Consider the following 22,643-nt stretch of genomic DNA (forward strand, 5'->3'; position numbering starts at 1 on the left):
TAGACCCCCTTGAGTCTATGACAGGTGGGGCCGGTCTGCTAATTAGTTTAGGATTAGTTTTAACTAAGTTTAATTAGTTCAGTCACTGACATGTGGGCCTAGGCACCACTGACAACTAATTAGTGTTAATCTAATTCTGTTAACTAGTTGTGACACTGACAGAGAGGGCCCACCAGTCAGGTTTGACCTGGGCGACCCAGTTGACTCGCTGACATCACATCTACGTCATGCTGACGCATTAATTCAATTACTGGATTTATTCTTTAATAGGAAATTCCAGAAAATAGTCAAAACTTCTAAAAATCATAGAAAATCAACCATAGCTCCAAATGCAAAGTTTTATATATGAAAAATGATCAGAAAAATTCAATCTATCGATCTGTCATGGTTTCATGCATGACAAAACAAGTTAACCTTGCTGTTTAAGCAGAATAAGGTAATGCACCAATAAGGCCATGTTTAATGAGCTAATATTTGAATCTTTGATTCAAATGAGTTCATCCCTTTCTGTTTTAGCTTGCATTAGGCCAAGACACTTTCATCTTGCCATGTCATAGCATGCATCATATTGTTGCATATTACCATGTGTTGATTATGTTCGGTGTGACTTTCGTGGTAGGTTCTGCCTCCGAGGATAACCCCGAGTATCCATCTGAAGGGCAGTACCCTCCTACCTCTACAACAGGCAAGCAACCCATTGATCATTCTGATACAAACCCATCTTCTCTCTTCTGCTCTTGTTTACTACATTAAGACAACGCGATTCAAACTGCTGTGTGCCATGGTAGTTGAACCCTTATCCTCTCCATGACATGTCTTTGCCACAGTAACTAGATGAAACCCACTAGCATGTGTAGGAGTTGATGGAGCCATGTAAGTGATTCCTACCTTGCTATGCCTGCTATGCTTAGAGTTTTGTCAGGTCTGGTTCATCTGAGTGATGGGATAGAGTGATATGATTATGTCGGTAATATGAGGGATGTGTTGAACATGTTTTGGTAAAGGTATCGATGAGAGGCCATGTAGGAGTACGTGGTGGGTTGTTTCATTGAGGCCGTCCCTAAGAACTGAGATCTGTATGTGTGATTTAAGATTCAGCTACTACCATGCATTGGGATCCTTAATTGACCCTCTCGGCTTCTTAAATACCCTAGTACTCTGTCCAGGAGTTGCAAATAGTTTCTGGTGTTTGTAAGTTATGTGTTGGCGGCCGTGCGTAGCACTGACCCTAGGGGTGGGCTATGTTGCGGTAGATACACCGTGGCACGGTGTACCGAGTCACCCGTTTGGTGTCTCGGGAACCCCGTTCACATCGTTCGGGGCCGTAAGTGGAAACCTCGGCCGGACTCCCTGCGGATGGAACCTGGATAGGCGATAAACCTGGACTAGAGACTTAAGTGTTTAGGTAGGCCGTGGCCGACACCCTTGCTGGTTGCCGAGTACATTTCGTGTAAACGGCGGTAAGTGGTGAAAACGTGTATGAAGAAGTACACCCCTGCAGGGTATAAAACTATTCGAATAGCCGCGTCCGTGGTAAAGGACTACTTGGTTGCATGTACAGTTCATAGACAAGTTAATCGATACTACTAAAAGACTCAAGATAAGTGTGAGTACCGAGGAAGGCCCTCTCGTAGGATGACGAGAGAGGATCCCTGGTGGAGTATTGTGTTGGTGAGTAGTGGACTCGTGTGCGAAAACTATTTTACTAGTGGAGTTCCGTAGGATAGCTTAGCCAAGAGTTAAAGCTAGCTTGCTGCAATAACCCCACCACCTTCTTGAGAATGAGCATGTATATTAGGTTCTGATGTAAGACTTGCTGAGTACCTTGTACTCATGTTTGCTTATTTACGCTGTCAGGACCCCGATTCCAAGTCACATCGATCTAGCCGGTAACACCTCATATCACTTTGCGGCCTCACGCACGGTATCCCACGGGTGTCGCCTTACCATGGCCCGGGACCGTTTGCGCCTTTTGGCTCACGTATACGATAGTGTCGCTAGCATCCATATGACAGAGAACCCGTGCCGACATGGCTAGTCGTGAACCCAAAGCGGCACAGACCTATGGAGACAGGCATACATGAATCACATCGAGCATGTCGGTCATCAGCGAGTGATTCCGGGCTGTCGCACTGGGCTAACAGGACTCTGGGGAAATCCGAGCTAGACTGCCTGTAGGTTCGTTGAGCCAAACTGGTCGATGTCGAGACTAGAAATGCTTTAGTTCTATGTAGGGGAATTGATTGTGGGAGGGAACGTAAGGCTCTTTTACTCCTTTACCCTATGCCCTATGATCTGAGTCATTCTCTTCTCATTCAACGTGGGTTAAGGACTAGGCTCTCTTCTTCTATCAGGTTCACGTGTTACTAATCCGTAGTAGCTTATAGGATTGTTGTTACAAGCCTCAGTACAGTTTCTACTACTTTTAGTATGTTGCTAATTCAATCAGAACCTTGATATGATGTTGTTGGGTGGTATTGCAGACTGTTGTGGATGTCTCAAATCTTTTTCTGAGCATTTACAGCTGTTATGCTGTCCAATTTTCCGTAGAAATCCTAATGTCTTTGCATTGTGGTTTTGCTTTCAGATGGCCAACCGTGCTCAAAACCAAGTGGTTCGCCTGACCCGATGCCTCGACGTGCCCGGTCATACTGCTATGTTAGTCCGGGTAATGATCGAGATGGGTTACCGTTGGTATCCCGAATAAACTGTCGAAGAGCAGTTCCGAGATTCTTATCAAAGCCAATATTTCTGCACTGTCAGGATATTTCCTTCTTATCCTGGATCTACCGAGCCCCTTCACTGTTCCTATGGACTCGGGGTTACTGTTGAGATGGCTGTGCAGGATGCTGCCTATTCCATGATGACCATCATGCGAGTCCGGACTGGCCTGCTTCGGAACACCGACTTCCGTTACATGCCAGCTTCACTTCCGGGAGCGCAAGGGTATCTTCAGGCTATCTATGCTAACTCCACTCAGGAGGACTGATTAACTCGTACCATTGCCGAGATGCTCGAAGATAAGGACCGAGAGAATCGGGCCTTGAGGCTGGAGCTTTTCAATACCCGTGCTGATCATTGGGCCACATTGACTCGGTTTGCACCTGCGGTGCAAGCTGGATGTATGGATACAAGGGATATGTATCCTGTGAGATCTGCTCTGCCAGACATGGTCGATTGGCATGATGTGGGAGGCATCACCCCACCTCGTGGTCCCCGCAGGCCACCGTTTGTTGGTCCAAGACCTCATCCTAGCCCCTATGGTCCACAGGCTCCTCAGGACCGTCTGTTCCCGGATGATCATGTTGAACTTCCAGGCTATGGAGGTGACTTCTATGAGGACTACTATGGAGCTGTCTGAGTTAGTAGTAGTATCACTAGTATTGTAATAGTTGTATTTCCACTGTCCTGCGTGACTTGTGGAATATGACTTGGTGTGTAATCAATTCTGGAGGTGTAGACAAATAATGTATAGGAGCTTGTAATGCCTTCGTTGAGATGTAACGTCTTTTGTCATAGTTGTACTGTAGACTGGGCTTGTAGTAAACTATGTATGATGTGTATGACCGTTGGTATATATATGGCAGTTTTATATTACCATGACATACGGATGAACATCTCTGCATTCCGTGTTGTCCATTACATTCTGCACTTCCTTGCTAAGTTGAGCCATCCTTATCTAAACCGTTGTCTTGTTTTCTCCTAGGATGGTCAACACCCGCAGCAACCCTGCTGCCCCGGAGCAGGGGGAAGCCAGTGCAGCTAGGGGTGAAAATCTGCCTCACCCGCCTTCTCTGGCCGAAGTGATGCTGGAGGCGGAAAGAAACAAGCATGAGACTAACCGCTTGCTAGAGCGGATTGAGTAGAACACTACACGCCATCAGCAAAATGACTTGGTGCCAATCAATGACTTTATCAAGCTGTACCCACCAAAGTTTAACCATTCCGTCGAGCCCCTCGACGCGGATGACTGGCTTCGCAGCATCACCCACAAGCTACGCTCTGCCAACGTAACCGAAGCTGATAAGGTTACTTATGCTGCCTATCACCTCGAAGGCCCTGCTAGCCATTGGTGGGAAAATTTTGAAGCTATGCGCCCGGTCGGCCAAATCACTACTTGGGCTGAATTCAGTGAGGCTTTCTGTGAGCATCACATTCCGGAAGGTCTCATAGATCGCAAGAGGGAAGAGTTCTGCAATTTCACCCAAGGAAGACTGACTGTGGATGCATATAGTCTTGAATTTGGGAATCTAGCACGATATGCTCCTGAAGAGGTATCCACCGATGCTAAGAAGCAGGCAAGGTTCCGCAAGGGACTTAGCCCTGAGCTTCATCGCGATCTTCGTCTGCACGAGTGCACCTCCTTTCAGAAGTTGGTCAATAAAGCCATCAGTGCTGAGACATGCCAGTCTGACTATGATGCTTCACGCAAGCACTCTCGTGATTTTGGCTCTTCATCCGGCTCTGGATCTCAGAAGCGCCGGGTGTGGATTCCAAGCACGACACTGCCACCCTGGTTCATTCCGAGGCCATCCTTTGAGGAGCCTCGTCCCAACCAGCAGTTTGCACCGCCCAAGCCCTATGGAGGCCCCGCTGCTATTGCTGCTCCACGCCCCAATGTTGTGACATGTTTTAAGTGTGGAGAGCCGGTTCACTATAGTCGAGAGTGTCCCTAGAACAACAACCCCAATCAGTCTGGAAAGTCCGTTGGCCGTGGTAAGCCAGCGGGAAAGACATTCTACCCCAAGCCGGTCACCACTGCACGTGGCCATGTGAACTATGTCTCAGCCGAGGAGGCTCATGAGGATCCTAACGTCGTCCTTGGTATGCTCCTTGTTAGTTGCCATCCGGCATCTGTTCTTTTTGATACTGGAGCATCTCATTCATTCATATCCGAGAACTATGCTCGATTTCATAACACGACATTCCGTGACATGCCCACTTCCATGGTAATTCAAACTCCGGGTTCCAAATGGCAAACTTCTAGAGTAAGCCATGGGAACGAAATTCTTGTTGATAGACTTGTCTTCCTTGCATCCTTAATAGCTCTGAAGTCCTCGGACATTAACATCATCTTGGGTATGGACTGGATGTTAGCTCATTACGCTAAGATTGATTGTGCCACTAGAACCGTTCAACTTACTCACCCATCGGGCAAGACAGTCAATGTCTTAACTCAAGTGGTCAAGCGCCAGCTTTACTCCCTAAATGCCAACCCCCTTCCAGACCTTGAGGATATTCTAGTAGTCCGAGACTTTTCATATGTCTTTCCAGAAGAACTGCCAGGTGTTCCACCTGACAGGGATGTCGAGTTCGTGATGGACCTTGCTCCAGGAACCGTTCCAATTTCTAGAAGACCCTATAGGATGGCACCCTTAGAACTAGCCGAGCTTAAGAACCAACTCGATGAGTCCTTGAAAAACTGTTTCATCCATCCTAGTTCCTCTCCTTGGGCTCTTTCCCCGTTCTCTTCGTCAAGAAGAAGGATGGAACGGATCAGATGGTTGTAGATTACCGACCTGTCAACTTGGTCACCATCAAGAACAAGTATTCACTTCCCAGGATCAACGATCTGTATGATCAGCTCGCTGGATCCTCAATCTTTTTCCAAGATGGATTTGAGGTTGGGCTACCATCAAATAAAAATCAGAAATGGGGACATTCCCAAAACGGCCTTTGTTACTCGTCATGGCCAATACGAGTACACCGTTATGTCCTTCGGTTTAACCAATGCCCCAGCCACCTTTTCTCGGTTAATGAACTCGGTCTTCATGGAGTATTTTGGATAAATTCGTCGTAGTATACCTTGATGACATACTCATCTACTCCAAGAATGCAGAGGAACATGCCGAACATCTAAGGCTGGTGTTGACGAAACTTCGAGAGCATCGCCTTTATGTCAAATTCTCCAAGTGTGAATTTTGGTTGCCAGAAGTGACCTATTTAGGCCATGTATTCTCTAGTAAGGGTATTGCTGTCAATCTCGAGCGAGTTCAAGCCATCCTTGATTGGACTCCACCTGAGACGGTCAAGCAAGTCCGGAGCTTCCTTGGCTTAGCGAGCTATTGCCGCCGCTTTGTCAAGAATTTCTCCAAGGTTGCTAAACCTCTAACTGAACTCCTCAAGAAAGATAAAAAGTTTGAGTGGACTCCACAGTGCGAGTTCATCTTTCAGGAACTGAAAAGACACCTGACATCTGCTCCCGTACTGGTACCACCAGATTTCTCCAAGGACTTCATTATCTATTGCGACGCCTCGCGACAAGGACTAGGTTGCATACTCATGCAGGATCGTCGGGTAATTGCCTATGCTTCACGACAATTACACCCACATGAGGAAAATTATCCCACACATGATCTAGAGCTTGCAGTTGTAGTCCATGCACTTAAAACTTGGCGACATTACCTTCTCGGTAATCGTTGCGAGATCTTCACCGATCACCAAAGTTTGAAATATATCTTCACCCAACCAGATTTGAATCTCAGGCAAAGACGTTGGGTCGAGTTGATCTCGGATTACGACTTAGGAATAACTTACACCCCGGGCAAAGCCAATGTCATGGCTGATGCGCTAAGTCGTAAGTCCTATTGTAACAACCTAATGTTACAACAAAGTCAACCACTTCTCCATGAGGAATTTCGTAAGCTTAATCTTCACATTGTTCCTCGAGATTTTCTATCCACCCTGGTGGCGAAACCTAACCTTATGGATCAAATCATAACCGCCCAGCGGTATGATAAGGGCATATCCCGGATAAAGGAAAACATCGCTAGCGGAGTTGATAAATGTTTCTCCATGGATGAGCGAGGTGTTGTCTTCTTCGAGAACCGTTTGGTGGTTCCCAAGAAACAACATCTACGCCAGTTGATCCTTAAGGAAGCTCATGAATCCCCTCTCACCATTCATCCCGGTAGTACTAAAATGTATCAAGACCTACGCCAGAGGTTTTGGTGGACTAGGATGAAGAGAGAAATCGCTCAATAAATTGCTAGTTGTGACGTCTGTCATCGTATTAAAGCAGAGCATCAACGGCCTGCTGGAACCCTTCAACCTTTGGCTATTCCCGAATGGAAATGGGATAAAACCAGTATGGATTTCATCACTGGGTTTCCCAGGACCAAGAGAAGGAATAATGCCATCTTCGTCGTGATCGAACGACTTTCCAAAGTAGCCCATTTCCTACATGTTCGTGAGAGTATCACCGCTAGCCAGCTAGCTGAGTTATACATCTCCCAAATAGTGTCGCTTCATGGTGTCCCATTGGAAAGTAACTCAGACCGTGGGAGTCTCTTCACCTCTCGATTTTGGGAAAGTTTCCAAAATGCTATGGGAACTCGTCCCTCTTTTAGCACCGCCTTCCATCCTCATTCAAGTGGTCAAGTAGAGCGAGTCAATCAAATTCTGGAAGATATGCTCCGAGCTTCTGTCATCTCATTCGGAATGAGTTGGGAGAAATGCCTTCCATTCGCGGAGTTTGCCTATAACAATAGTTATCAAGCTAGCTTGGGCAAAGCTCCTTTCGTAGTTCTCTATGGACGAAAATGTCGAACGCCTCTTAACTGGTCAGAAACTAGGGAAAGACAACTCTTTGGCCCGGATATGATTCAGGAAGCAGAAGAGCAGGTTCGTGTTTTTTTGTGAGAAATTGAAAACAGCCCAATCTCGTCAAAAGAGTCAATATGATCGTAAACATAAGCTCGTGACTTATGAAGTTGGCGAGAAGGCTTACCTTCGGGCTACTCCATTAAAGGGAACCCATCGTTTTGATATCAAAGGCAAATTGGATCCTCGTTACATTGGACCCTTTCGCATTCTTGCCAAACGAGGAGAAGTTGCCTACCAATTTGAACTACCTTCGCATCTTTCCAGAGTTCACGATGTCTTCCACGTATCTCAACTCAGGCATTGCTTCGCGGATCCTATCCGTGGAGTGGACCACAAAACGCTTGATCTACAAGATAATCTTTCATATCGGGAATATCCCGTTCGTATCCTTGATCAAGCCGAGTGTACCACTCGATGCCATAATATCAAGTTTCTCAAGGTTCAATGGTCACACCATTCTGAAAAGGAAGCCACTTGGGAAAGGGAGGATCGTCTTCGACTCGAGTACCCCACCTTCTTCCCGGAGGATCCTAAATCTCGGGACGAGATTCTTTTGAGTGGGGGTGAGTTGGCACATCCCTGTTCTTAGTCATGCATTAGGATTGGATGATCATGTGCATCATGTTTAAATTTATTTTAAACTTGAAATGGGGGCTAATCAACCCCAACATCCTCTCTGAAAATGCTAATTTCCAACAAATGGATTTTCAATGAACCCAAAATGCCCTTCATAAAAGCCCACCATTTTTGGTTCTGGTTTAAACCTCTGCAAAAAATGGCCTTGCAAATTATGGAGCCATTCTGGATTTTTGAACAAGCCATAAGTATTTGAATTTGGGCAATTTAAATACTATAAATATTTTAAAGTGCTCAAATACTCTTGGAAGTATTTTTAGGCAGTTGAGAACAATTTCAAATGTGCCTCTGAATATTTCTAGGATTTTTAAAAATGGAATGGTATTTTAATCATCTCAATACACAAAGCAGAGCAAATAAAAAAATAAAGGAGAAAACAAGGGAACATAGGACTTACCTGTCTCCTGGCCTGGCCCAGCTTGGCCCAGCCCACTGGCTCCCGCCAGTCATCCTCCTCCTCCCGCCAGGAGGACGAGAGGCGCGTGGCCGGTGCCCGCAGCCACACGCCGGCCACCTCCTGCTTCTGCCGACGCCCAGGACGTCGTCTACGAGTGCCACGCAGACCCCCTGGACCCCTCGACCACTCCGTTCTCCCCCTGTCTCGCCTCTCTCGCTCTCTCTCCCGAAGCAGCGTGAAGCCGTCGCCGCCGTTCGCCGCCACCGTGACCACCGCCTCTCCCTTGCTTCTCTGACCGGCCCAGATCGCCTCGACCCCCTCTTCCTTCCACCCGAGCCACGCCACCGCGGGAGCCCCACATTGCCGCCATGAGTCGTCTTCCCCGAGCACGGCCGCCGGACTCCATCGACGGATTCGCCGTCGCTAAGCCGTCTCCGAGCAAGCCGAGCCCCTCTCCGTGATCGTTGTGAGCTCCGCCACCGTTTCCCCCTCTCCCCGCGCTCGTCCGCGTCCTCTAACCACCATTGCCATCGGAGCCGATAGCTCCTCGCCGCCGGCCATGTCGCCACCGTGGCCACGGCCGTGCAAGCTTGCACCCGAGCTCACCACTGCACTCAGTACATCCCCACGAGTCGAACGCGGCCAACCCCACGTCCTGTTGTGCAGCCTAGCATGTTTTCCGCTGAGGCCTGAACTCCGGCCGCCACGGACGTGCTCGCCGCCGTTGTTCCCGGCCACACCAGCTCCAACCAGTGGCACCACTTGATGTGGCGCACTCCCAGGAGTCGAGCAAGCCTAGCCGCACGTTCAACCATTGCCGGATGGCGATTTCCGAAGATCTCCGCCGCGGTTTGTGTCGCCGGTGGCTAAACGCCGGCAGGTTGACCCCTTTGACCGGCGGGATTTCACCCCAGTTTGGCTTTCCCCTGACTCACTGACGTGTGGGCCCCAGGCCACTAATTAAACTAGGTTAGTATTAGTTTAACACTAACTAAACTTAGTTAGTTAGTTGACACTGATAGACGGGACCCACAGGTCAGGGTTGACCTGGACCGTCTCAGTTGACCGCTGACGTCACACTGATGCCAGGCTGACGCAGTAAATCTTTTTCTGGATTTATTCTTTAATAGGAAATTCCAGAAAATAGCCAAAACTTCTAAAAATCATAGAAATCAACCATAGCTCCAAATCAAACAATTTATATATGAAAAATGATCAGAAAAATTCAATCTATCCATCTGTAATGGTTTCATGCATGACAAACTACTTTATCCTTGATGTTTAAGCAAAATAAGATAATGCACTAATATGGCTATGTTAAGTGAACTAACATTTGAATCTTTGATTCAAATGAGTTCATTCCTTTCTGTTTTAGCTTGCATTAGGCCAAGACACATTCATATTGCCATGTCATAGCATGCATCATATTGTTGCATATCGTCATGTATTGATTATGTTCGGTGTGTCTTTCGTGGTAGGTTCTGCCTCCGAGGATATCTCCGAGTATCCAACTGAAGGGCAGTACCCTACTACCACTCCATCAGGCAAGCAGCCCTATTGATCATATCGATACAATCCCATGTTCCCTCCTCTGCTCTCATTTACTGCATTAAGACAACATCGTTTCAAACTGCTGTGTGCTACGGTAGTTGAACCCTTATCCTCTTCATGACCTGTCATTGCCACAGTAACTAGATGAAACCCACTAGCATGTGTAGGAGTTTATTGAGCCTTGTATGTGTTTCCAACCTTGCTATGCCTGGTATGCTTAGAGTTGTGTCAGGTCTGGTTCATCTGGGTGATGGGCTAGAGTGAAATGATTATGTCGGTAATGTGAGGGATGTGTTGAACATGATTTGGTAAAGGTATCGATGAGAGGCCATGTAGGAGTACATGGAGGGTTGTTTCATTGAGGCCGTCCCTAAGAACTGAGATATGTATGTGTGATTTTAAGAATCAGCTACTACCATGCATTGGGATCCTTAATTGACCCTCTCGGCTTCTTAATCACCCTAGTACTCTGTCCAGGAGTTGCTATTAGTTTCTGGTGTTTGTAGGTTATGTGTTGGCGGCCGTGCGTAGCGCTGACCCTAGGGGTGGGCTATGTTGCGGTAGATACACCGTGGCACGGTGTACCGATACTAGTAGAAAAAGGGTCAAACGTGAAGCACATTAGTGCCGGTTTGAATTTGAGACGGCACTAATGGTACCATTAGTGCCGGTTCGAACGGCTATGCATTAATGCCGGTTCGTGTTGAACCTTTAGTACCGGTTCGTGCCACGAACCGGTACTAAAGGGGTGATGGCCGGCTGGCGTCAGGCCGGGGCCCCACGATCACCTTTAGTGCCGGTTTATGCCATGAACTGGTACTAAAGGGGTCTAACCTATAGTACCGGTTTGTGACACAAACCGGCACTATAGGGCACTACGGCCTGTTTACAATTTTTTAGAATCCTCTAATTCCAAAAGGAAAAAAAGATATGGTCAAATTTAAGTTTTTTTGAAATTTTTTTGTTAAATCTGGTCAAACTACTTATTGAAGAAGTATTAATGTTACTACATAATTATTCAAGAATATTAGTGTTACTAAATAATTATTTCAATTTTTTGAATTTTGGTCAAATCTGGTCAAACTGTGGTCAAACTATGGTCAAACTATGGTCAAACTTATTCAAAAATATTAGTGTTACCAAATAATTACTGTTTTTTAGAATAATAGTTTCAAACTCAAATAGTGAAATGTGTGACTTCATGCTCAAGCTAAACTCCTCAGGGTTAATAGGATTGACATCTTACTATTGTCAGGAAAACAACAAGTGCAGACTTGGAAACGAAGGAGAATAGAACCCGAAAGTTAAGCGTGCTCGGGCTGGAGTAGTGAGAGGGATGGGTGACCGGTCAGGAAGTTAGATGATTCAGAATGAGTGATCCACACTTGAGCAGTTAAGAGAGGTGATTAGAGACTAAATCACCAAATAATTCAGAAAAAATAAAAACCGAAAAAACAATAATAATAAAAAATTCCAAAATTTTCAAAAAAAATTCAAAAACAAACCCCATACCAGGGCGCGAGCTCACGCCACGTGGTGGCACTTTAGCGCCGGTTCGTGCCGAACCGGTACTAAAGGGGGGGCCTTTAGTGCCCACCAATTAGTGCCGGTTATGGAACCGGCACTAAAGGCCCTTACGAACCGGTTTTAAAGCTCCGTTTTCTACTAGTGCGAGTCACCCGTTTGGTGTCTCGGGAACCCTGTTCACATCGTTCGGGGCCGTATTTTGAAACCTCGGCCGGACTCCCTGCGGATGGAACCTGGACTAGAGACTTGAGTGTTTAGGTAGGCCGTGGCCGACACCCTCGTTGGGCTTCCGCTTGAAGGTTGCCGAGTACATGTCGTGTAAACGGCGGTAAGTGGTGAGAGCATGTATGAATGAGTACACCCCTGGAGGGTTAACATCATCTATTCGAATAGCCGTGTCCGCGGTAAAGGACTACTTGGTTGCCTATACAGTTCATAGACAAGTTAATGGATACTACTAAAAGACTCAAGATAAGTGTGAGTACCGAGGGTGGCCCTCTTGTAGGATGACAAGGGAGGATCCCTGGTGGAGTATTGTGTTGGTGATTAGTGGACTCGTGTGCGAAAACTATTTTACTAGTGGTTTCTCAAAGGATAGCTTAGTCAAGAGTCAAAGATAGCTTGCTGCAATAACTCCACCACCTTCTTGAGAATGAGCATGTATAGTAGGTTCTGATGTAAGACTTGCTGAGTACCTTTGTACTCATGTTTGCTTAATTGCTGTTTTCAGACGACAACACCGCCCCCTCCGATGGGTTCTACATAGACCTTGATGTCGACGAGTGACTAGCCACTCAGGTGGTGATCATGGCCATGGAGGGCCCTATGTAGATAGACAGGCTTCGAGAAGCCTTCTTTCTTTGTAGTGTCTGTACTCAGACTATTTGCTTTCGCATGTGCTTGTATTCTTGTATGACTTGAGTGTCGGATCATGTGACCCCTATCTGTATGAACATGTTATGTGTGGCTCTTTGGAGCCTTTAAATAAAGTACTTGAGTTGTAGTGTTTTGTTGTGATGCCATGTTGTATTTGCACATATCGAGCATATTGTGTGTATGATTGAAATGCTTGGTATGTGTGGGATCCGACAATCTAGTTGTTTATCCTTGGCAGCCTTTCTTATGGGGAAATGTAGTCTAGTGCTCCTTGAGCCATAGTAGTCCGCTACAGCCAGGTTCACCGGAGTCCTGCTAGCCCAGCACTACTGCTCAGGACACTTGACTGGCCGGCATGTGTTTCATTTTGTTCCTATGTCTGTCCCTTCGGGGAAATGTCAAGCGGTGACTTCCGGAGTCCTGCCTAGCCTGCTACAGCCCGGGTTCCCTGGAGTCCTGTTAGCCCAGTGCTACAGCCCGGATCCACTCGCTGATGACCGACATGCTCGATGTGATTCATGTATGCCCGTCTCCATAGGTCTGTGCCGCTTTGGGTTCACGACTAGCCATGTCGGCCCGGGTTCTCTGTCATATGGACGCTAGCGACACTATCATATACGTGAGCCAAAAGGCGCAAACGGTCCCAGGCCATGGTAAGGCGACACCCGTGGGGATACCGTGCGTGAGGCCGCAATGTGATATGAGGTGTTACCGGCTAGATCGATGTGACTTGGAATCGGGGTCCTGACACCGGCTCAATTTATCATAAATGAACCGGTACTTAATTGCATAACTGTCTTTTACTAGTCCCAATAAGTATTGTGATCTGACTCAATCTTGAAAAACTTGCTGAATATCACGCATTAGCCCCCAAGTGCCAAGTGTTGTTACTTTGTAAAACCCTTGGGACTTGAAACATACAGAAGTCATGAAAAATTGCTTTGGCAGACATTAGCCCCCAAGTGTCAAGTGGTATTGCAGTGCAAAGTACTTGAGACTTGAAACCTGATAACTTTTAGTTTAAGTCTTGACACACCTGTGAATGTTTTGTAGAACGCCTTATCTGAGTTGGGCTCTCAATTGACGGATGCCAAGACCCGGTTGGCGTTGCAAGATACAGAGGTAAAGACCACTGACTCTAAACTCCAATTGAGCCTCTCTGAATCTGAGAAATTGAAGACCATCTTAGCTGCAAAAAATAAATCTTGGGCCGAAGAAAAGACGCTGCTGATACAACGCGCTGAGATAGCTAAGGCGGCTCTTGAGGAGGTTACTATAGAGCTCACCGGTTTAAAAAACCATGTATCTCAAATGTTCTCTGCCATCTTCGGTGAGTTATTTGCATAAGTCTCTTATACTCTATTTTTACCAAGAATGTAAACCGCCTGCTTAACCTTTGTTAAAATACTTACAGGTCCGTGGAGTAACAACCTGAGCCAGGACAGTGCGACAAAGCTGAAGGCGGTCTATACCTTGGTGGAACAACTTTATACGGGGGCTCAACGGGCGCTTGCTACTATTTCTCCTGCCAACCAAGGACCCAACCGCCTAAGTGATGTTTTGAAGAAGTTATCGATCTTACCCGCCAGGTTTCAAGAGGTCAAATGATCCTGTGCCAGAGCCGGAGCCCTGACTGCCCTGAGCCGCTCCAAAGCCTGGGTGCCAAATTTAGACCCAGTGGACGTGGCTAAGGGGTACTGTCGGTGTCAAAACCGGCAGATCTCGGGTAGGGGGTCCTGAACTGTGCGTCTAGGCCGGATGGTAACAGGAGGCAAGGGACACGAAGTTTTACCCAGGTTCGGGCCCTCCCGATGGAGGTAAAACCCTACATCCTGCTTGATTAATATTGCTGATATGGGTAGTACAAGAGTAGATCTACCACAAGATCGAAGAGGCTAAACCCTAGAAGCTAGCCTATGGTATGACTGTTGTTGTGTATGTCGTCCTACGGACTAAAACCCTCCGGTTTATATAGACACCGGAGAGGGTTAGGGTTACATAAAGTCGGTTACAATGGTAGGAGATCTATATATCTGTATCGCCAAGTTTGCCTTCCACGCCAAGGAAAGTCCCTTCCGGACACGGGACGGAGTGTTCAATCTTGTATCTTCATAGTCCAAGAGTTCGGCTGAAGGTATAGTCCGGACATCTGGACACCCCCTAATCCAGGACTCCCTCAGTAGCCCCCAAACCAGGCTTCAATGACGATGAGTCCGGCGCGCAGATTGTCTTCGGCATTGCAAGGCGGGTTCGCCTCCAAATTTCGTGTACCTATTGAATAAAGTCCAGTTTCTTGTAGATATTGCGCTCCTTGGCTTCTACGCCCAATAATGGCCGCTTCCCACGTGTCAAACGAATATGAAAAGTCTGAGTGTTTTTACATTGACACCCCTAGCCGCGTAAATGAGCTGACCTATTTAAGGGGACGAGGATTTAGATCCAAACCACATCTTCCCCCCTTCGCGAGTGTTCATCAGAGCGCATCCGACAAAGGTCCATTCCACCATGGCCAGCCATCGCGACTCCTCATCTCGCCCTTCCAGCCCTCAGCCTGGATATTGAGAGAGATGCTCCATCCCGCATAGCGAGCTAGTGATGCTCCAGACTAAGGGATTTCTCCACCCGGCCTATATGGTCCCGGTTCAAGCCGGCCTTGCCATCTATAATGGCGGAGAGCAAGCGGAGAGTGCCCCTAATCCCTCCAAAGGAGAGTGGGTGTACCTCGTCCCTTATTTAATAAGGGGGCTCAGATTTCCAATCCATCCATTTCTCTAGGAGCTCCTGGAGTTCTATGGCCTCCAGCTACACAATCTCACGCCTGCCTCCGTATTGCATATCGCGGGCTTCGTAGCCCTCTGCGAGCTGTTTTTGGGTATCGAGGCTCATTTCGGGCTATGGAAAAGGCTATTCTGCCTTGTGCCCCACTCTAAGGAGGGGTCAATGTATCAAGTGGGCGGAGCCGAAGTGTGGCGCATCGCCGGGACTGGATATCTGTCTGGAACCCCAAAGAAGGCGTCCGAAGACTGGCCCTCGGAATGATTTTATATAGAAGACGTCCCGCTGCCGGATCCTGTCCGGATCGGCCTCCCTGAATTCGACAGTGCTCCCTTAAAGAAGCGCCTAAGCTGGCGTCCACGGAGCCCTCAGAGGGAAAGTGATAGGGACATCATTTACCCGATGGGCCGAATAAGATTGTTAGCCCATTCCGGACTAACCATGATCGGGGTTATGGCCGAATGCATTATGCGGGGGGTGCAACCGCTTCAGTATAGAAGCCACCCCATGTGGGACTTCAACGGGGAGGACGACGCCACCCGCTACGGCCGTAAGGGGCCGGATTCAGCTGCCGCTCTACTAAAGATCTTGTCCACTTTGTATAAGGGAGAAGAGGAGGAATTTCTCCGCATCAACCCACAGGGTGGATTCTCTATGCACAATCCCCCAAGCTAGGTAAGCGGTCGTATTTGTATTCCCATCCGTTTTGTATTCCCATTGTTAAATATTCAGTCTGACGACTTCAACGCAGGAACTGCGCCGGGCTGTTAAGGAAATAAGCAGCCCTCCTCCACAACCCGAGGACCCAGGACGGTCCCTCGACCCATCCTCTCAAGAGGATCCGGACATATCTGTGGAGCTGATTGATGGAGTGTTCCATCAATTGAGCAAGGACAACGCCTTGGTGGCCATTACGGCTGATTACCCAGGGCTAATCCCGGCCTCCTAGGTAAGTGAGATCGAAGTCCCAGTACCCCGAATAGGTGTCCGCCCTCTCGTGTTTTCAGTTTCCTGATTACAACCGAACTTTGCAGGGGAGGTTTTTAAGGAGGAAGGCCGAACCTGCGGCGACAAGCCAACGAGGGGCCGCAGGGCCCCATGGGCAGAAAAGAAGTGCAGTCCGGACCAAGGCGTCAGCGCAAAGGTATGGCGCCCCCCCTTATCCCAGGTGTTATACCTTTGAGGCACATTGACACTCGTGCTCTCTTCAGGACAAAGAGACCTCGCCGGACTATATCCGGAGAGACTGCCAATCGCGCCTCCACCAGCCAGGCTCCAAAGCCTGGGCCGGAGGCGGAGGCGAACGCAAGGCGCGCGGCAGACGCTCCTCCGACGGATGATGTGGACTGGTTGTCTGCCACCAACTCTGAGGTGGAGAGTGCCATGAACCACAGGCGTCGCCGGACAATTCTTCGCGGCGCTTGTTTCTCCCAAGGGGCGTTAGATGCCTTCAACTCAGGAGATGCGTACCTCCGTGCCGCTCAAAATGGTCTAGCCAGAGCCACGGAGCAATATGTAAAAGAAATATGGGTAAGAAAATTTTGGTAATTATATATATACCAGTAGCCCCCGAGACTTGAAACAGTTAGAATAACTGATTTAAGGATCATGTGTTATGCAGGTTCTTATAGAAAAGAATTCCCTACTTTCCAAGGAGCTGGAAGAGTGCAAAGCCCAACTTGAGGCCGCACTAGCCGCGGTAGGGGAGCCCAAGGAGACCCCCTCTGGTAATATACACTTCGAAAGATAAGTATTTTGCGAAGCACGGCATGGGTGCGAATCTGACAAATGAAATTGCAGATGGCGCCTGATTGAATCCGGAAAGGCAACACCTCCTACGCCAGCTAAAGGCTGGTGAGAAGGTGCTGACAAAGGTGAGGCGGGAGAAGAAAGATCTCCAAGATGCCAACACCAAGCTGGGCGTCGAGCTGAAAGATGTTCGTGCCCAGCTGTCAGACTCCATGAAGGAGAATCAACGGCCTCGGCGCGGCATATTTAGTAAGTGCTTGAACGAACCTTTGAAAGAAAGTTCGGCGGGCAAGTCGACTAACAGAGCAATGTCTGTAGGTGTGCTAACAGGTTGTCCTGCGGAGGAGATGCCCGTTTCTACGGGTGACCTTCTTCTTGAGCTCTCGCAACTGCTCGATCGAATTCGGTAGGCGATGCAAGGCGTCGCCCAGGCCCTGTGGCCATCCGTCTCCATGCCCGAAGGTCTTGGAGAGCTTGCGGAGAAGCTAAAGGGAGCACGGCGGTGGTTCCGATTGTGGAAGATATCGTCCTGCCGTCAAGGCGCTAGGGAGGCCTGGGCCATGGTGAAGACGCGGTACGCAAAGGCTGACCCTAACCACATGGCCGAGGTCGGTCCTGTAGGGCCCGATGGGAAGGAGATCCCTGTAAGCTTAGTATATGGCCAAGTAGAGTTGTCCGCAAAGTATTCCCAGCAGGACTGTAAATTAGACAGCATGTTAGATGGTATTGAAGAGGAGTACAATCAGTCAAAATGACTATGTAATTTAATTGACATTTATAATGCCTTCTAGCTGGATTGTAGATCATTTGTCATGGCCGACCATTTCGCTTCAGCCTCGGGACCTGACGGTCCGGAGTGTGTCCGAATTCCCATGCGGTTATATAGGAACTGGGGAATGCATGGAGACCAGGCGTAGGGGTCAATAGTGCATGAACAGACAAGTGCCCGACTAGTTATGTTATATTACATGGTTAGTAAGAAACATCTTCCAGGGAGAATAGTTCCGTTAGGGTCTCCTTTCCCTGGGAGGCATGCCCTAAGGTGCATGTCCATGCTGCGAAAAGAAATGCACGAAAAACATCTGGGGGCGTATAGATAAAAATAAAAAAAAGATCATCTTTAGTTCACCGATAGAATATTCCCTTAAGAACGCTAGCTTTCGGCTTCACCCAGTCTGAGGTACATGTCCGGCTGACCCGGCAGTAACAATCGCAGAGGTGCTCCCTTTACCGCCTAGCCAAACAATCGGGAATGTAGGGGTAAGTACAGAAGCCAGGCAACCCAGCTTGGCCAAAACTTAAGTCATATCGATGCATATAATGGTGAATAAAAGGTACATGCGGAAGTGTGACACATGACTTGGGCATGAAGCCCGTATGAATAAGCTTCTGTTTAAAGAAGCCCCCAGGTTTAATGAGCGCGGATAGTGCGTCACTTTATGAGCCTTTAAAGGCTATAAGAGAAAGAGAGAGAGAAGAAGAGAAATGTAAGACAGAAAATATATAAAAATGGACAGAGGAAGGAGACGAACACAGAGTCCGGCGCTAGGCATAGAATCTTGGAGACGGGTTGCGTTCCATGGGTTCGGCTCGAGTCGGTTATCCGATGCATCCCGCAGGCGGTACGCTCCACCAGTCAGGACTTGGTCAATTATGAAGGGACCTTCCCACTTGGGCTTGAGTTTGTCCTTTTTCTTGTCCGGTAGTCATAGTACTAATTCGCCAACATTGTAATTTTTGGCCCGTACTTCTCTGCTTTGGTATCTTCGAGCCTGCTGTTGATAGAATGCGGAACAGGCTTTTGCCACGTCACGCTCCTCCTCCAATGCGTCCAAGCTGCCCTGCCGATTGAGCTCGGCTTCTCTTTCTTCGTACATGCGCACTCGAGGTGAGTCATGAATTATGTCGCAAGGCAAAACTGCCTCTGCGCCGTACACCATAAAGAATGGTGTGTATCCAGTGGTGCTGTTCGGCGTGGTCCGCAGCCCCCAGAGTACGGAGTCGAGCTCCTCTACCCAGTGCGTGTTAGATTCCTTGAGGGACCGCACTAATCTGGGTTTGATGCCGCTCATGATAAGACCATTTGCACATTCGACCTGGCCATTAGTTTGTGGGTGATAGACGGAAGCATAATCGAGCTTGATGCCCATGTTTTTGCACCAGAGTTTTACCTCGTCGGCCGTGAAGTTCGTGCCGTTATCAGTGATGATGCTGTGGGGGACGCCGTAACGGTGTACGACCCCAGATATAAAGTCTATCACCAGTCCGGATTCAGCCGTCTTAACAGGCTTGGCTTCTATCCATTTGGTGAACTTATCCACCATGACCAGTAAGTATTTTTGCTTGTGGGTTCCGCCTTTAAGGGGTCCAACCATGTCAAGCCCCCAGACCGCGAAGGGCCAAGTAATGGGGATAGTTTGGAGGGCGGTGGGTGGCATGTGGCTTTGGTTTGCAAAGAGCTGGCAACCGGTGCATCGTTGGACTAAGTCCTGAGCGTCTGCCCGGGCCATTGGCCAATAAAAGCCTGTATAGAAGGCCTTGCTTACCAGGGACCGAGCTGCAACGTGATGACCGCCGAGTCCGGCATGAATTTCAGCCAGGAGGTTCCGCCCCTCCTCTTCGGAGATGCACCTTTGAAGGACTCCGGTAGTGCTTTTCTTATAAAGCTCTCCCTCGTGGACTCTGTAGGATTTGGATCGCCGCACTATGCAGCGTGCCTCATTTTGGTCCTCGGGGAGTTCCTGCCTAGTAAGGTAGGCGAGGAATGGTTCTGTCCACGGGGCGATGACGACCATTATTACGTGGGATGAAGGTGTTATTTCATTGGCAGAGCCTCCGATTGTGTCAGGATGTTCGGTGTCGAGCAGTGCGGTTGGGTCCAGGCTGTTATTGTTCGGCTCCCCTTCCCATACTACGGATGGCTTGAACAGCCTTTCGAAGAAGATGTTGGGGGGACTACATCGTGTTTTGTGCCGATGCGTGCCAGGACATCTGCCGCCTGATTATTTTCCTGGGCTATATGGTGAAATTCAAGCCCCTCGAACCGAGCTGACATTTTTAGGACGACGTTGCGGTAAGCTGCCATTTTTGGATCCTTGGCATCGAAGTCTCCATTTATTTGGGATATTGCGAGGTTCGAGTCCCCGCGGACCTCTAGGCATTGAATGCCCATGGATACTGCCATCCGGAGACCATGTAAAAGGGCCTCATATTCGGCTGCATTGTTGGAGTCTGTGTACATAATCTGGAGTACGTATTGAACTGTGTCTCCTATGGGGGATGTCAAAACGACGCTAGCCCCCAGTCCGGCCAACATCTTTGGAGCCGTTGAAATGCATGATCCAATTTGAATATGTGTTGTACTCTTTAGGGAGTTCGGCCTCCGTCCATTCTGCGACGAAGTCGGCCAAGACTTGCGACTTGATGGCTCACCGTGGCTTATAAGTTATGTCGAACGGGAGGAGCTCAATGGCCCATTTTGCAATCCGGCCCGTTGCGTCACGGTTGTTTATAATATTGTTAAGTGGTACTTCCGAGGCTACTGTTATTGAACACTCTTGAAAGTAGTGTCGTAGCTTCCGGGATGCCATGAATACCGCGTACGCAATCTTTTGATAATGCGGGTACCGTGATTTGCAGGGAGTGAGGACAGTGGACACATAATAGACCGGCTTTTGACTGGGGAATTTGTGTCCGTCCGCCTCTCGGTCGACGACAAGCACTGCCCTTACAATGGACGCCAAGTCAGCGAAGTGTGTAATATCACGGCGACTTATGGCGTTGAGTATTCCCTTGTCCGTGCAATTATTGCAGAAGATTGAGATTGTGTCTTCCTCATGGCAGTCCCTTAGCCTGTTCTTAACCAGGAGGAATCTGGCCCAGTAATGATGTACTGTTTCATCGGGCTCTTGCCTGATTTTGGATAGATCACTTATGTTGGGGTGGGTGGGTGGAATTAAATCCGAAGCCTCACCCCATCTGAGGCTCAGAGGCCGAGGAATTTCCGAACTCGAAAATTTGGATTCCTGGATGTTGTCCAATGAATCCAGTCCTTCGCCTGACCCTAAGTTCAGGTCTTGAGTGATATCCTCCCCTCCGCGGGTATCCAGCTTGGAGGGATCGGGAATCCAGACGTACCGAGTCCTTAAGATAGATGAAGGGTCGCCACACTGTCCCTCTACCATGGCAACGTGATGGGTGACTTGGGGAGAGTTAATCTCTCTCAGATCGGGTTTAGGCCCAATCTGGTCGTAATCTGTAGTGACTCCTAGGGTGGCGAAGCAATCCAAGAGCTCGTTTATGGAGGAGAGCTCCATTGGATCTAACTGCTCGACGAGTTCCGAGCTGACATCAAGATTGTTTTCGATGGCTCAAGAGGTCATCGTCGGTGCAGAAGCCGAACAAGCGGTCATAAGAAAACCACCTAGCCGGAGGGTTTGGCCGACAGCCAAAGCTCCCTTAGCAACGGTGCCATCTTTAAAGACCGGGCGAGGCCTCCTTCCTGATGGCGACGACACAGAGGAACTCTCAATGAAAGCACCAATGTCGGTGTCAAAACCGGCAGATCTCGGGTAGGGGGTCCCGAACTGTGCGTCTAGGCTGGATTGTAACAGGAGGCAAGGGACACGAAGTTTTACCCAGGTTCGGGCCCTCTTGATGGAGGTAAAACCCTACGTCCTGCTAGATTAATATTGCTGATATGGGTAGTACAAGAGTAGATCTACCATGAGATCGAAGAGGCTAAACCCTAGAAGCTAGCCTATGGTATGATTGTTGTTGTGTATGTCGTCCTACGGACTAAAACCCTCTGGTTTGTGTAGACACCGGAGAGGGTTAGGGTTACACAAAGTCGGTTACAATGGTAGGAGATCTATATATCCGTATCGCCAAGCTTGCCTTCCACGCCAAGGAAACTCCCTTCCGGACACGGGACGGAGTCTTCAATCTTGTATCTTCATAGTCCAGGAGTCCGGCTGAAGGTATAGTCCGGCCATCCGGACACCCCCTAATCCAGGACTCCCTCAGGTATCCTACCGTGGAGGAAGACGGGACTCCATTTGAGCAAGATGACTTTATTGCCTGTGTGAGGGGAGTTCGTCCTCAAGCTACCATTCTTGAAGAGGAGACCAACATCGACAAATATCAGCCGGGTTTTGATATGGATAATAAGAAGATGGTGACTCCCTCTTATAAGGTGACAGATCTTATCCCGCTGGTTCGCCAACACACTTTTGCCCCAGAAGTCGACCCAGTCGGCCTGATTGACGATGAAGCGGAGTTCATTGCTCTGAACGGCTTTGACTGGTCCAATCCCAGCTTCCAACCAGTAGAGGGAGGTGAACCCGCAAGGGGAGACTCATAACCATCTTGTGGGCTCTCAAAGCCTTGTAATAGATTAGTTTGAAAACTGCATGTTTTTCCTATGCCATCGCGCATAAAATGTTTCATATGACTCTTTGCGAATGATGTCAATATATATATATATATATATATATATATATATATATATATATATATATATATATAT

Source organism: Triticum dicoccoides, chromosome 7A (genome assembly GCF_002162155.2).
Source record: "Triticum dicoccoides isolate Atlit2015 ecotype Zavitan chromosome 7A, WEW_v2.0, whole genome shotgun sequence".
Classification (NCBI taxonomy): domain Eukaryota; kingdom Viridiplantae; phylum Streptophyta; class Magnoliopsida; order Poales; family Poaceae; genus Triticum; species Triticum dicoccoides.